General features: G+C 34.1%; 1 long non-coding RNA gene and 1 pseudogene across 2 annotated transcripts; both read left to right on the top strand.

The window, feature by feature from the left end:
* Positions 1-266: 266 nt before the first annotated feature.
* Positions 267-2,625, top strand: LOC144559302 (large ribosomal subunit protein uL11y pseudogene; annotated as a pseudogene). The gene is made up of 2 exons (XR_013513117.1): positions 267-439; positions 2,226-2,625. The product of XR_013513117.1 is annotated as a large ribosomal subunit protein uL11y pseudogene (transcript).
* A 6,804-nt stretch (positions 2,626-9,429) lies between these two features.
* On the top strand, positions 9,430-11,858 carry LOC144560006 (uncharacterized). Its single transcript, XR_013513300.1, has 3 exons — positions 9,430-9,561; positions 11,104-11,172; positions 11,519-11,858. It is a non-coding gene; the product is annotated as an uncharacterized LOC144560006 (long non-coding RNA).
* Positions 11,859-14,162: the final 2,304 nt, after the last annotated feature.

Here is a 14,162-nt window from a genome sequence, read left to right as displayed (position 1 = left end):
CAAGATTTTGAATAGTGTTCTAAAATTTAAAAATTTAGACTGTATTAATTGTAAAACATGTAAGTTGGCAAAACAATCAAATCTTTCTTTTTCTCTTTTCACTAGTAAAAGTGAAGCTATGTTTCATTTGATCTACTCCGATGTATGGGAACCGGCCCCAATTATTTCGTATAATGGATTCAAATATTTTGTTATATTTATTGATGATTTTTCTAGAACCACTTTGTTATATTTACTTCAATTCAAAGATGAAGTGTTTAATTGTTTTAAGCAATACCAGAGGCGAAGTAGGCGCCGTGTCTTCTCTCGCATCGAAGATCGGACGTCTCGGTCTATATCTCCAAAGAAGACCGGTGAGGATATCGCCAAGGAGACGGCGAAAGATTGGAAGGGTTTATGTGTCACCGTCAAGCTCACCATCCAGAACCGTCAGGCTAAGGTACTTGATCTCAATGCGTTTTTCTTTGTTTACATTTTGATTATGTGGTACTGGTATGTGGACTGTTGTCGAATGTGGTACCGGGGCACATAAGAACTGCGGTTGTCGATTCTATATGCAATGGGATCAGAGTCTTTTTAGTTTCAACATCAAGGAAGGAAAATAATCCGAAGTTATTTATTAGCTGAATGAAAACATGTGAATTTTTATTTTTTTCAGAACAAGGATGTTAAATTTTATGATCAGAAATTATGTTCTACCTATATTGTAGTCTTGTGAATTTGAGTTTACGCACTGAAAATTGCGGCATTGTAATACGATAAACACAGGGATGGAAAGAATTGGAAATTTACCTTCATAAATGAAGAATGTAATTCACGTACTTGAATTGTATTCAGAAACTTCAATCAGCTGTATTGAAGCGTGATTGAATTGAACTGATGGTTGGATTAGGGGTGTCAATGGGTACGATACGGGGAGGGTGGAACTATTTTCATATCCATACCCACTAAGAATTGACCTTATCCATACCCTACCCATATCCGTTAAGAATTAGTCTTACCCTACCCTACCCATACCCGTTATGATTAACGGGTAACGAAACGGTAGTGGGCGAATAACGAAAATACCAATATAATGGTTTGGACAGCACATGGTCAATTTTGTCATTTGATATATTATTTCTTCTAACATTTCATTACATCCTATTCAATTATTAAATATATATATTTATAGTATAACCTTGAGAAAGCTGACATGTAATGCAAAATTTAGACGCTAACACCTGAGCTATTAATGGATTACTTATTTAGACCAAACAATACATTATTGCCAGAAAATAAGGTGAGGATATATTTTCTTTGAAACATGGAATATTTCCATTTGTAGAATTGAGAAAAGGCAATAACGATGAATAAGGAAGAAAACAAAGAAATGAATTCGTTGATATATATATCTCTAGCGTTGATACAGGCATACAACAATATGAAAAGAAGAAAAATAAATAAATTGGATATAATATTGATATATTTATATATAATATATTTCATATAATTACCCATTACTCAACGGGTACGAAATAACCTTTACTTGTACCCATACCCGTTTATCTAATGAAAAAAAATCTTTACCCATACCCATACCCAATAAATTAACGAAAAAAAAATCTTACCCATACCCGTCTTATCGAATACGATACGGGTAGGGTAAACGAGTAAACGGGTGTCATTGACACCCCTAGGTTGGATCCTACATAGCAGTATTTGAACTCATGGTGTCATGGCTAGGGATCCTTGTATGCCTGGACTTAACAATGAAAAATGAGCATGCAACTTAAAATGTACCTTAAGAATAATATTAATCTGTCAGGGTTGGGTCATGTTTTGTTATTTCATACAGGAAAAAAATGACAGGGGTAGAGTCAAAAATCTTGAGTCGGCTCTTGAACCATTTAGGTGTACTCGAGCAGGCTCATCAGGGGTCACAAATTTTCCAATGTACGGTAGCTATCCCATTGATCTACTGGTTATTTTAGACAGGTCCCAAAGGTTGAGTCGGTTATACCTGCTTCTATATCTTCTCTGTAATGTCATATCTCAAAGCCCTCTGTTTCATCCATAATATGCCACACAATCAATAGAGCACACTGTATGCACACTGTAATTAATTATCTGGGGATCATGATATGTAAAAATTGCCTGATATACGTTTGCTTTACTCCCATCCATCTCCATTAATTATTTGATTGATAGATCAATCCACTAATCATTATAATAATTCCAACAAGGTAACTGTGGTCCCCTCTGCGGCTGCACTGGTTATCAAGGCCCTTAAGGAGCCAGAGAGAGACAGGAAAAAGACCAAGAACATCAAGCAAAATGGCAACATCTCCCTTGATGATGTCATTGATATTGCACGCATCATGCGGGTGCGCTCCATGGCCAAGGACCTTACCGGTACTGTTCTGGAAATCCTAGGCACTTGTGTCTCTGTTGGTTGCACTGTTGATGGAAAGGATCCCAAGGACCTCCAAACTGAGATCTCTGAGGGTGAGGTTGATGTACCATCTGCTTGAGTGTTTTTTTTTTTTCTTTGTTATTTTTTGTTAGATCAATTTGACAGGGTTTATTGTTGAACGAGAGATCTGTAGTTTTTGGCTCATAAAATTTTGATGTTACTTTTGTTTCCTTGCGTGAGATCAGAATAGGTGTGCAAATGTATTGGATACGGATGGGATAGTGGTAAAACAATATCCGTGTCTGTTTTTATTTTTTGGACACAGATACGGATTGGATATTAGACGGATACATATACGGATTGAATATTAAACGGATATGGATATGGATATCCATCCGCTTTTTATAATAGTGAATAACATAAATTTTTTCATAATATATATATTAAATTATATAGTATATATCTACTATTTGAATACAGATAACTAAAATTTAAAATTGTATCTGTATTTGCACGGATATTGGATATTTGTATCTAATTTTTGGATACAGAATCAGATACGGTCGGATAATAATTGCACATCTAGATCGGAATCTAAATTAATAAATACTAAGAATCTAATTTAACAAATACTAAATTAAAGTATAGGTCGATATTATATGTAGTATGGGGCTATGGGCCGATATTATATGTAGCATCTAAAGCTTGAAGATGGATTGCTTAAAAAATACGAGCTATTGTTGTCCAACTTGGTATGGTCTGAAATTTTAGAATAAAGTAAATTAGTGGCTACATGTATTAAGTATGAGCTATTGTTTCTCTAACCAGGTTCGAACTTGGGAAATAAATCTGCTGTAATTCCAAAGAAATCACATGAGACTTTTGTCGAGATTCGGCACAAAATTTTTTTTTTTTGGAAATTCATACATAAAAAACTTTATAAGGTTGAAATAACAATAATAAGGTCCTGTGATTCCTTTGGAATAACAACAGATTTATATCCTCGAACTTTGTAACGTGACCTTAAAGCAAAGGCCGTGATGGGCCTTAGAAGCCCATCTTAGTGTTATGCCAATTGTTGATATACTAGTTCATGGCCTAGTTGGATAGCAGCAATCTGATAGGTGGGTTTCTTCCCAGAGCTACTTCCACAAAACACACATACTCGTTGGAACCTCGAGGTAGATCTCTTAGTCTTAGGCACCTCATCATCTAATTCCATTTATCAATTTTAAAGACAATTAATCTTCTCGTTCTCGCTCTCCCTCTCGCTCTCCCTCTTTTCTATATATCTGAAGGCGTGAGAGAGAGCAAGCAATAAGCTCTGTGGAGGGGGAGAGGGGAGACGGGAGACGGGAGAGGGAGAAGAGGGGGAGAGAGATTAAGATTGGTTGGGGATTGGTGGGGGCCTTTTTAAACCCATCCATCGGCTCGGCTAGTCGGCTATCATTCATATTTTATTTATTTTATTCCTACAAATTACAAAACATCATAATAAGAATTAGAACCTCTCCTCTTAGTTCTAACTTTAATTAATTAGATTCCCAACCCAGCAGTTCACTGCAGCTTTTTTTTAATATATATATATATATATATATAGTGGTTAATATCAAAACGTTTGCACCAACTCTCCCGTGCAACCGAGTCAATTTCCGATTTTTAAAGTCCAAATGATAAATCTAAACCGTTAGATGTGTTCTCCATATTACAATGTGCTTGGAGACCAAATTTTACATTTTTTGGAATTTTTTTTACTATTTATTAAGCCACTTTGAAAATCGCTGATCCAACGGTGGCGTCTGATTTTACTGTTCCAAACAGCCACCGTTGGATCAGCGATTTTCAAAGTGGCTTAATAAATAGTAAAAAAATTCCAAAAAATGTAAAATTTGGTCTCCAAGCACATTTTAATATGGAGAACACATCTAACGGTTTAGATTTATCATTTTGACTTTAAAAATTGGAAACTGACTCGGTTGCACGAGAGGGTTGGTGCAAACGTTTTGATATTAGCCACACTCTCTCTCTCTCTCTCTCTCTCTCTCTCTATATATATATATATATATATATAAAGAGAGAGAGAGATGAGATACGGTGAGTTGCGAAGTAAAACGCGTTTCTACTTCACGCCGTATTTTCATTTTGAAAGTCCAAACGACCGATCCGAACTGTTAGATGTAATCTCCATATTGAAATATGCTTGGAGACCAAATTTTACATTTTTTGGAATTTTTTTACTATTTATTAAGCAATTTTGAAAACTGTTGTTTTGCTGTAAACAGTAAAAATTTCTGGACCATCGGATCAGCGATTTTCAAAATTACTTAATAAATAGTAAAAAAATTCTAAAAAATATAAAATTTGGTCTCCAAGCACATTTCAATATGAAGATAATGTTGAGCGGTTCGGATTGGTCGTTTGGATTTTCAAATCGCAAAATATGAGTGTGAAGTAAATAGTTACTTTACTTCGCAACTCACCATAGCCCATCTATATATATATATATATATATATATATATATATATATATATATATATATATATATATTACAATCGGAGGAAACACACGAAAGAGAGATGATGAATCATTTATTTTAATTTAATTTTTAGTCAAGAGTAGGCACAAAATATTGATAAGAGTACAATTTTTTTTCCTGACAAATTGAAATGAAATAGTGGATAGAGATCTAAAAATAATCACGGTACGACACAGTTTCGTCAGTACACATGTGTCAGTTACGTGCCGTGATTACTTTTCAAAAATTTGACACGACAAGGCACGTCACGTAAAAGATTTGGTCACGACACGACCAATTGTCACATGTAATTAAGACCATTAGATCTTGATCGAATGGTAAATATTAAATAAACTAACCTAAATTATGAAAAAAATAGTTAAACATGACAAATGTGAGTCTTGTTACGACGTGATTAACATGTTGTGACCATTCACTTGCTATGACCATCCTTGCAAATTTAATCATAGCACAACAAGACACGTGATCCAAGTTATGACGCAACTAATCACAACATTGTACATATTTATATCCTTAGCAGCAGTCCTCTTTTTTTTTTTTTTTTACACGAATCAGTCTGCACTGATTTTCTTTTCCGTAGAATTTTTTTCTACTGGACCGTTAAGTAAATCCAGGGGTATGCATTATATCTATCCAAGGGTAGGCAGAAGTATAAAATAGCACTAAGTCCAATTTTTTTTTTCAAATCCAGAGATAGGCCCTTCTTAATTGGATCCCCCATTGCGCGTGCTGTGACCACTACTTGACATTTTGGTCACGGCACGGCACTTGAAAAATTAACTTTGTCATAATACGGCACGAGATCAAAATCACGACATGGCACAGCACGGTAGGACACATCCTTTCCACTCTATTGATACGTGATATGAGCTTAACAAACAATTAACTGATAAGTTAGTGATTTTGCCTTGAATTCATCAACATGAAGTACTGGAAGTGTCTTATAAAACAATACTACAATATCCGAAAGAGAGAATCTGCACGAGATCATAGTGCAGTTTTCTTACAATTTTAGGCTTCTTCATATACTAGGGAAACCAGTTTTGACATAAACAATGGGCACCTGTTAGTGGAATCACTCGAATCAGGAGTTAAGTCTTGTCATTGCTACTTTGCTTTGGTAAAGGGAAAAGAGAAAAAACAGCTACACATGCATTCAGTAGTTTGTATTCATCTTCATTATTTTAATTTTAATGGAACAGGATTCCGGCCCTCGGAGTTGTTTCTATATGGTACTAAATTAGGATTAAGAATAAAGTAAATTAATGGCTTGATGTAAATATATATATATATAATTGCCTTGGTAGAAACCAATCAGCGCCGCCACTAAACGACAACTTTGACATGAATGCATGGCTAACAGAAAAGAAAAATAATACATAATAGTTGGGATCGCAAAATATGAGCATGAAGTAAAATAGTCGCTTTACTTCACAACTCATCGTAGTCCAACTCTATATATAGTTGGGCTACGGTGAGTTGCGAAGTAAAGCGACTATTTTACTTCACGCTCATATTTTATTATTTTAAAGTTCAAAATGTCGATCCGAACCGCTCAACATGATCTCCATATTGAAATGTGCTTGGAGACCAAATTTTACATTTTTTGAAATTTGTTTACTATTTATTAAGCCACTTTGAATATTGTTGATCCAGCGGTCCAGTAATTTTTTAAAAAAAAATGTAAAATTTAGTTTCCAAGCATATTTTAATATAGATTAAACATCTAACGGTTTGGATCGGCTATTTGAACTTTGAAAATAATGATATTGCGTGAAGTAAAAACGTGTTTTACTTCGCAACTCATCGTAACCTTACTCTCTATATATATAATAGTATCATACCCGTGCGTTGCAACGGGAATATATTATAAGAAAAAAAATATATCAATGAAAATAATAATTGTCCAAAAATTAAGACACATGTTAATAGAAAATTTATATGATTATGTATTTTCAATTAATTTTAATCGTGATATCTGAGAACAATTTGATGATGTGATGATTGTTTATTTTTAAGTACCAATGATATCTAATTATAGCTCGATTCGAATCTAATATCAAATATCGTACAACAATTCAATATCGACATATAATATGATATAAAAAAAACATGAGTAAAAAGTGTTATCGTGTGTATGTATAGAATATATATGTACACACATATTATAAGAGAAATATATATTCACACACACGTTCTTATTTATATTCTTCTTCTTTGTTTCCAATTTAGAATACACACACACATTGATATATTTTATATTGAAAATATATTCTAAATTGCCCACAACAATATGTACAGAAACAAAGAAAGATAAACAAGGAAATAAAAAAAAAATATAAGGTGGAATCTACTCAATTAAAGAGGAGAAATATGAAAACAAAGAAATAAGGAAACGAAGAAATATATCGCTAAATTTCAAAATTTGTTCAATCTTAATTGTAACGTATTGTGTGGCAGCACATGTGGTGAGTATGTTTTTAACTAAATTTAGACTTCTATACATAAAACAAATGCATTTAATCAGAAGAAGACAAATTATGTAATTGGAGGACAGATCAAATCTAAAATTTCATCTTACAATCGTAGCCGTTGATGGATCGAACACCCAACGTGTTTAATAATAGAATGGAGATGTATGTATAAACATAGCGGTTGAGATATAATGGGGTTGCACTCTTTATTCATGCAAAAATCTAGTTCTTGTTATATATGCACCGTAAGCAAGCAAATTAACCCACGCACAGTACATAGTGTGTAGTGCTTCTTTGTAGATGTGCGTCGGTGAGAATTGTATATGAACAACCTTGTATTATCTCTTTCTTTTCATCTTGAATAATATATATGCATGGGGACCCAACTAGTAATCGTCTCTTCGAGAAAATTAAGAGACTATTAATTAATGCATGGGATCCAAAATCTCATTTCACATTGGGATGTTAATGGATACGATGCGGATAATATGGAAGTATTTTTATATTCATATTAATTAAAAAATAATTTTAATCATGCGAAGTAGCGAATAAGGAGGTTGCAAGTTGCTGAAAATGAAAGCTTTAATATATCACAGCAATGGTTGGAATTAATTTGCTATGGTTTATGGAACGCAGCATTATTAACACTACCACAATTCACATCGATCGTATTATAGATTTATAGACAAGCTAGCTAATTATTTCAATACTTGAAACATTATGGGAACATGGAGCCATGAAGGAATAATGTGTTGTTTTTAGCATTGTTGTGTATTCTCATTTTTCATCCGAATATTCAAATTTATAGTCATTAAATATTAATGTATTATTTGTAATGTTTCCTTTGACAGTATATCTGTCTCAATTAACCTCCAATTAATTTAGAAATTGTTGTTGCACCTGCAATACATACATACATACATACATACATATATACATACATACACATACATACATACACACACACACTAATTGGTTCTCTTATGGAATATATAATGGAATATAGAAATCATTCTGCACTATATTGTCCAGGAGTGCATGTCCTTGGACGGTACAACGTTGCTTATGGGAAATGAGGAATGATATGTCTGGCTGTTATATACTATTAATTAAAAATGTAATTTAGTTTAGTTAAAAGATCAAAGCTTCTTCTGATGAATGATATTGGTATTAAAGATTTATCAGTAAATGTGCCAGTAGAAGTGACTCATTCGCTAGAAATACTCTATATATATTGGATGACTTACTGGTTAATTGATTCACATGCATATCTCTCAACAACACTTACATGTTATTTGAGTAGAACTTTCCATTCAAAGCTTGCAATGGTAAATTAAGGATCAAAATTTAAAATGACACTGATACAGGTTATGATAGTTAGATACTAAAATGCGAGTTACAAACTAATATTTTTGCTGTTAGATTTATCTGCATGCCAGCATGATCAAAGGCTGCACACATTGCAAAATAATATGCTCTGCAGCTAATTAATAAAGATACAAAAATCGTACATCTCAAACACGGTATTAATAAAGACAACGCCATCTGTCAAATAGTTGGAATCAGTTAGGGGCTTAAATTATATTATGGAGGGTTGGAGGTTGCATATAATTAGCAATATCCACTGTAAAATTTGCCCATCTCCTCAGAGACTGAAATCATGTTGTTGTTATTGATACGCCAAACCTTCAAGGTACAAGTCCAATTAAATCCAGTAACATGAGAGGTTCTATCTTTATGTCAGAATTGCAAAGAAAGACGAAAAATATTTTAACTCTATGAATAGTCCCATAGTACGCATCATTGTGTGCTATGCATAGTACCATACCCCTAACCAGCCTCCTAAGAATTATTGAACCTTAAAATTGAAGACATTTATCCATAGCATGCATCATTATGTGCTATGCATAGTACCATGGTACCATACCCCCTAACCAGCCTCCTAGGAATAACCAAATAACTATAGTTGTTCAACCAAATCCTAGGGTTAATTTACTCTTAATTTCAGAATTTTTATATTTATTGTCACTTCAATTTACTGTGTATTTCTGATTGCTAAATTCTCATTTGAATGGATTCTTATTTAACTTAGACTCAAGGTTACAGTCAGGGACCTCAAAATGTTGGTCTAATAGGGAATATCACTAATTTGCAGGTGAGATTGTCAACTTAAAACTAGATGATGTTAATAGTACTTGATATCACTTTATTAGATCTATTATTTCGACTTGTTTCCATACAAAAATCTATGTTTTGAACCAACAAATGGTGCCTTTTACATTGAATATACATAGAATGTGGTGCTGCTATGTTTTGGTTCTTACTTTGCAGGAATCAGGCGAAAACGGGCAAAATCAGGGAAGTTACTGAATTCTGAGACATCTGATGCGACCCTCATCACATCTGACGCGACCCTCATCACATCTGACGCGACCCTCATCACATCTGACGCGACCCTCATCAGAGCCGATGCGACCCTCATCAGAGTCGATGCGACCCTCATCAGACCTGATGCAGGTCGCATCGCGAGCTTCCAGAGCAGACAGCAAAGCCCCAAGTCAGATCCGTTGCCTATATAAGCAGGTCCTATGCCAGAATTTCAAGGGCTTTTCCCCCCTTTACATTCCAGAACACTTAGAGAGCAGAGATCAAGAGAGAAGAAGGAGATTAGAGCTTGCTTGAAGAAGAGGAGAAGAAGAGGAGAAGAAGAGAAGATTGCAAGATCATCTCCAATCCACCTTGGATCTTCGAGCTTCATCATGATCTTCTTATTCTATCTCTCTTTTATGCTTTGTTTCATCATGACTGAGTAGATCTTTAGTTCCTAGGGTTAGGATGTAGTCTCATAACTTTGTCTTTGAGTTGCATGTTGATTTGATCTAAGTTTGAACTTGTGTGATTCTTTGTTTGAGTATTCATTGATTGCTTGATTTCGATTGCTTGATTGATCATTGATTGTCTACTGTTAGATGTCTATAGCATCTCTTCTAGTAATTTGACCTTGATGTTTCTTGCAATTGTGATTGAGTATTTGAAGTAGATTTATGATCAATAGTAGCCGAGAGGTGAACTTTCCATTATCGAAAGGTTGTGGATACTTCTAGCAAACCAGACAATCAATTTAGGTTAGATACCAGTAGGTGAGAGCTACAGGTTGAAGCCTTGCACAAGAAATCGACTTAGATACGAACACATGTCAGCTCTGCTCGAGGGCCATGCGACCCGCATCAGAGATGATGCGAGTCGCATCATACGGGTCGCATCAGAGATGATGCGAGTCGCATGATAGGTCCAGAGAAGGCAAAGTTTGGGATGAAACCTGAAACCCTGGGAGCGCCTTTTATCATTGTTCAAAACCAAAACTTTTAATTGCTTTCATTTATTGTTAATTGAATTGTCACTCGAAATTGAGAAATTGAAACGAATTCAAACCAAACCCTTCACACTTCTAGTACCTAACTCGGATTTGTAGAAATTTAGAATCGAATTAAACCGTCCCTGAGGATCGATACCTTATTATGCTATACGGATAGGGTTGTGCACTTGCAACCTTAGACGAGAGTAAATTCAAGGTTTAAACTGGTACAACTTGTTGTACCTGAAACTTTGTAGCGTACTTTTGTAAGCGAACAGTACTCACTAACTAGATGTTGAAATGTCAATAATCTAAAACAATTCTTCTATGGTTAATGCTTAGGGTCAAGGTCCCACAACACTACCTCAACCTCATGAAGGACCTTCTGGAATGCCGATGGCCATCTGTCAGGTATCATATCAATAGTTGGAACATTTTTCTTTTTTAAAGAACATATATCCTTTTAGGAAATTTCCTTGTTTGTGGCTTTTTAGGTATCATACTTAATAATATGTTCTAGCTAGATGCATGAAGCTAAACTGATAATTTATCAATTAGTCCTATGTTATGATGATAAAACGAGAATAGCAATATACTTAGTTTACAATTTAGTCCTATGTTATGAAGATAAACTGATTTTTTATGTGTAGTAGGTTAAGAAGATATACCTATTATACTTATTTTAATGCTTTTTGAGTGTTTTTACAATTTATTATCAATATTAAATTTCATTCTATGCTATACATTATATATGTAGGGTCTAGGTGCTGATTTTACACAATCAAATGGGGGAAGAAATTTCCAAGCACTTCTCAATGTGCAATCTGAAAATGAGGTGACAACGTGTCTAGGTGCTGACGATTGGTTCGGGGAAGAAAGGGAGAACAACCGACCCTTCTAGTGTGGGGTGTTGTAAACCTTTATCACAGAAAAATGAGATTTTGTATAGCTAAAAAAGAAGCCTTTTTTTGTATATTTTTGGGTGATGGACTGTGCGTATATTTTGGTTATAGAAATAAGTGGTTGCAATCCTTTTTGGTCTGATGTTTCAAAGACATTGAATTCATTATAATGATTAATACTAATTAAAATGTTACTCTCCATGTTTCATGACAAGTTGTTCTTATTATGTTTCAATGTGTAATGTAAAAGATTCTTCATTGTGCTGTTCTTATTATGTTTCAATGTGTATTGTAAAAGATTCTTGGTTTCCTATGGGTTGGTACCAAATCGGTACAGGTGCCAAATCGGTACAGGTGCCAAATTGGTACGGGGTGAATTATAGAATTGGGTCTGAATTCTTTTTTTCATGAACGACAGTTTTTTGCATCGTAAAATTTATACAAATATGGGGCTCAGACAAAATGCTTGCAAATAACCTGGTGGGACCCACCTTCTTTACCCATGCAACTAACCATGTGGGACCCACATTATTTACCCATGTAACTAACTATGTGGGACCCACGTTATTTACCCATGCAACTACCCATGTGGGACCCACGTTATTTACCCATGCAACTACTCAATGGGACCCACACACTTTACCCATGCAACTACCTAATGCAATATTGTTGCAACTACATTCTGCATCGGATTTGTTGCATGGGTACTTATTGCATGGACACACCGTTGCAACAAGTATTCTACAAGTTATTGCATGGGTAACTCATGCAACAAGTCGGAAATTGAGTAGTTGCAACGGGGGTTGTTGCAACGGTATTTTTTGGGGCTTGTTGCATGGGTAGCCCATGCAACTGACAATTTTGGGTGTTGTAGCATGGGTATGCCGATGTAACAAGTCAAATTTTACCCATGCTAAAAACTAGAATTCTAGTAGTGCATGGGACCCAACTAGTAATCGTCTCTTCGAGAAAATTAAGAGACTATTAATTAATGCATGGGATCCAAAATCTCATTTCACATTGGGATGTTAATGGATACGATGCGGATAATATGGAAGTATTTTTATATTCATATCAATTAAAAAATAATTTTAATCATGCGAAGTAGCGAATAAGGAGGTTGTAAGTTGCTGAAAATGAAAGCTTTAATATATCACAGCAATGGTTGGAATTAATTTGCTATGGTTTATGGAACCCAGCATTATTAACACTACCACAATTCACATCGATCGTATTATAGATTTATAGACGAGCTAGCTAATTATTTCAATACTTGAAACATTTTGGGAACATGGAGCCATGAAGGAATAATGTGTTGTTTTTAGCATTGTTGTGTATTCCCATTTTTCATCCGAATATTCAAATTTATAGTCATTAAATATTAATGTATTATTTGTAATGTTTCCTTTGACAGTATTTCTGTCTCAATTAACCTCCAATTAATTTAGAAATTGTTGTTGCACCTGCAATACATACATACATACATACATACACACACACACACTAATTGGTTCACTTAAGGAATATATAATCTAATATAGAAATCATTCTGCACTATATATATTGTCCAGGAGTGCATGTCCTTGTTTCAAATTATTTATAGATCTATTATTCTTGAAAAAAATTACACAAGGACGGTACAACGCTGCTTATGGGAAATGAGGAATAATATGTCTGGCTGTTATATACTATTAATTAAAAATGTAATTTAGTTTAGTTAAAAGATCAAAGCTTCTTCTGATGAATGATATTGGTATTAAAGATTTATCAGAAAATGTGCCAGTAGAAGTGACTCATTCGCTAGATCAATACTCTATATATAGTGGATGACTTACTGGTTAATTGATTCACATGCATATCTCAACAACACTTACATGTTATTTGAGTAGAACTTTCCATTCAAAGCTTGCAATAGTAAATTAAGGATCAAAATTCAAAATGACACAGGTTATGATAGATACTAAAATGCGAGCTATAAACTAATATTTTTGCGCTGTTAGATTTATCTGCATGTCAGCATGATCAAAGACTGCACACATTGCAAAATAATATGCTCTGCAGCTAATTAATAAAGATACAAAAATCGTACATCTCAAACACGGTATTAATAAAGACAACGCCATCTGTCAAATAGTTGGAGGGCTGGAGGTTGCATATAATTAGCAATTTAGCATCCTTGCAACTTAGGGGTGAAAACGGAGCGGATATGGAGCGGATAGTGGTAAAATCATATTCATATTCATATTTTTATTTTTTTTATTTTTTTTATTTTTAATTTTCCGGATACAGAGCGGATATCAGATGGATATGAAAACGAGTTCGGATCAGATCGGATATTTATGAAAAAAATATAAAAAAAATATTAAAGTTCATAATATTTATCTAATTACAATGGTTAATAACATAAATTTTTCATAATATATATTAAAATATATGGTATATATCTACTATTGGGATACGGAAAATTAAAATGTAAAACCATATCAGTATTCTTATGAT

Source organism: Carex rostrata, chromosome 9 (assembly GCF_964058835.1).
Source record: "Carex rostrata chromosome 9, lpCarRost1.2, whole genome shotgun sequence".
Taxonomy (NCBI): domain Eukaryota; kingdom Viridiplantae; phylum Streptophyta; class Magnoliopsida; order Poales; family Cyperaceae; genus Carex; species Carex rostrata.
The sequence above is the reverse complement of the archived record's forward strand: the minus strand, read 5'-3'. Positions and strand labels throughout refer to the sequence as shown.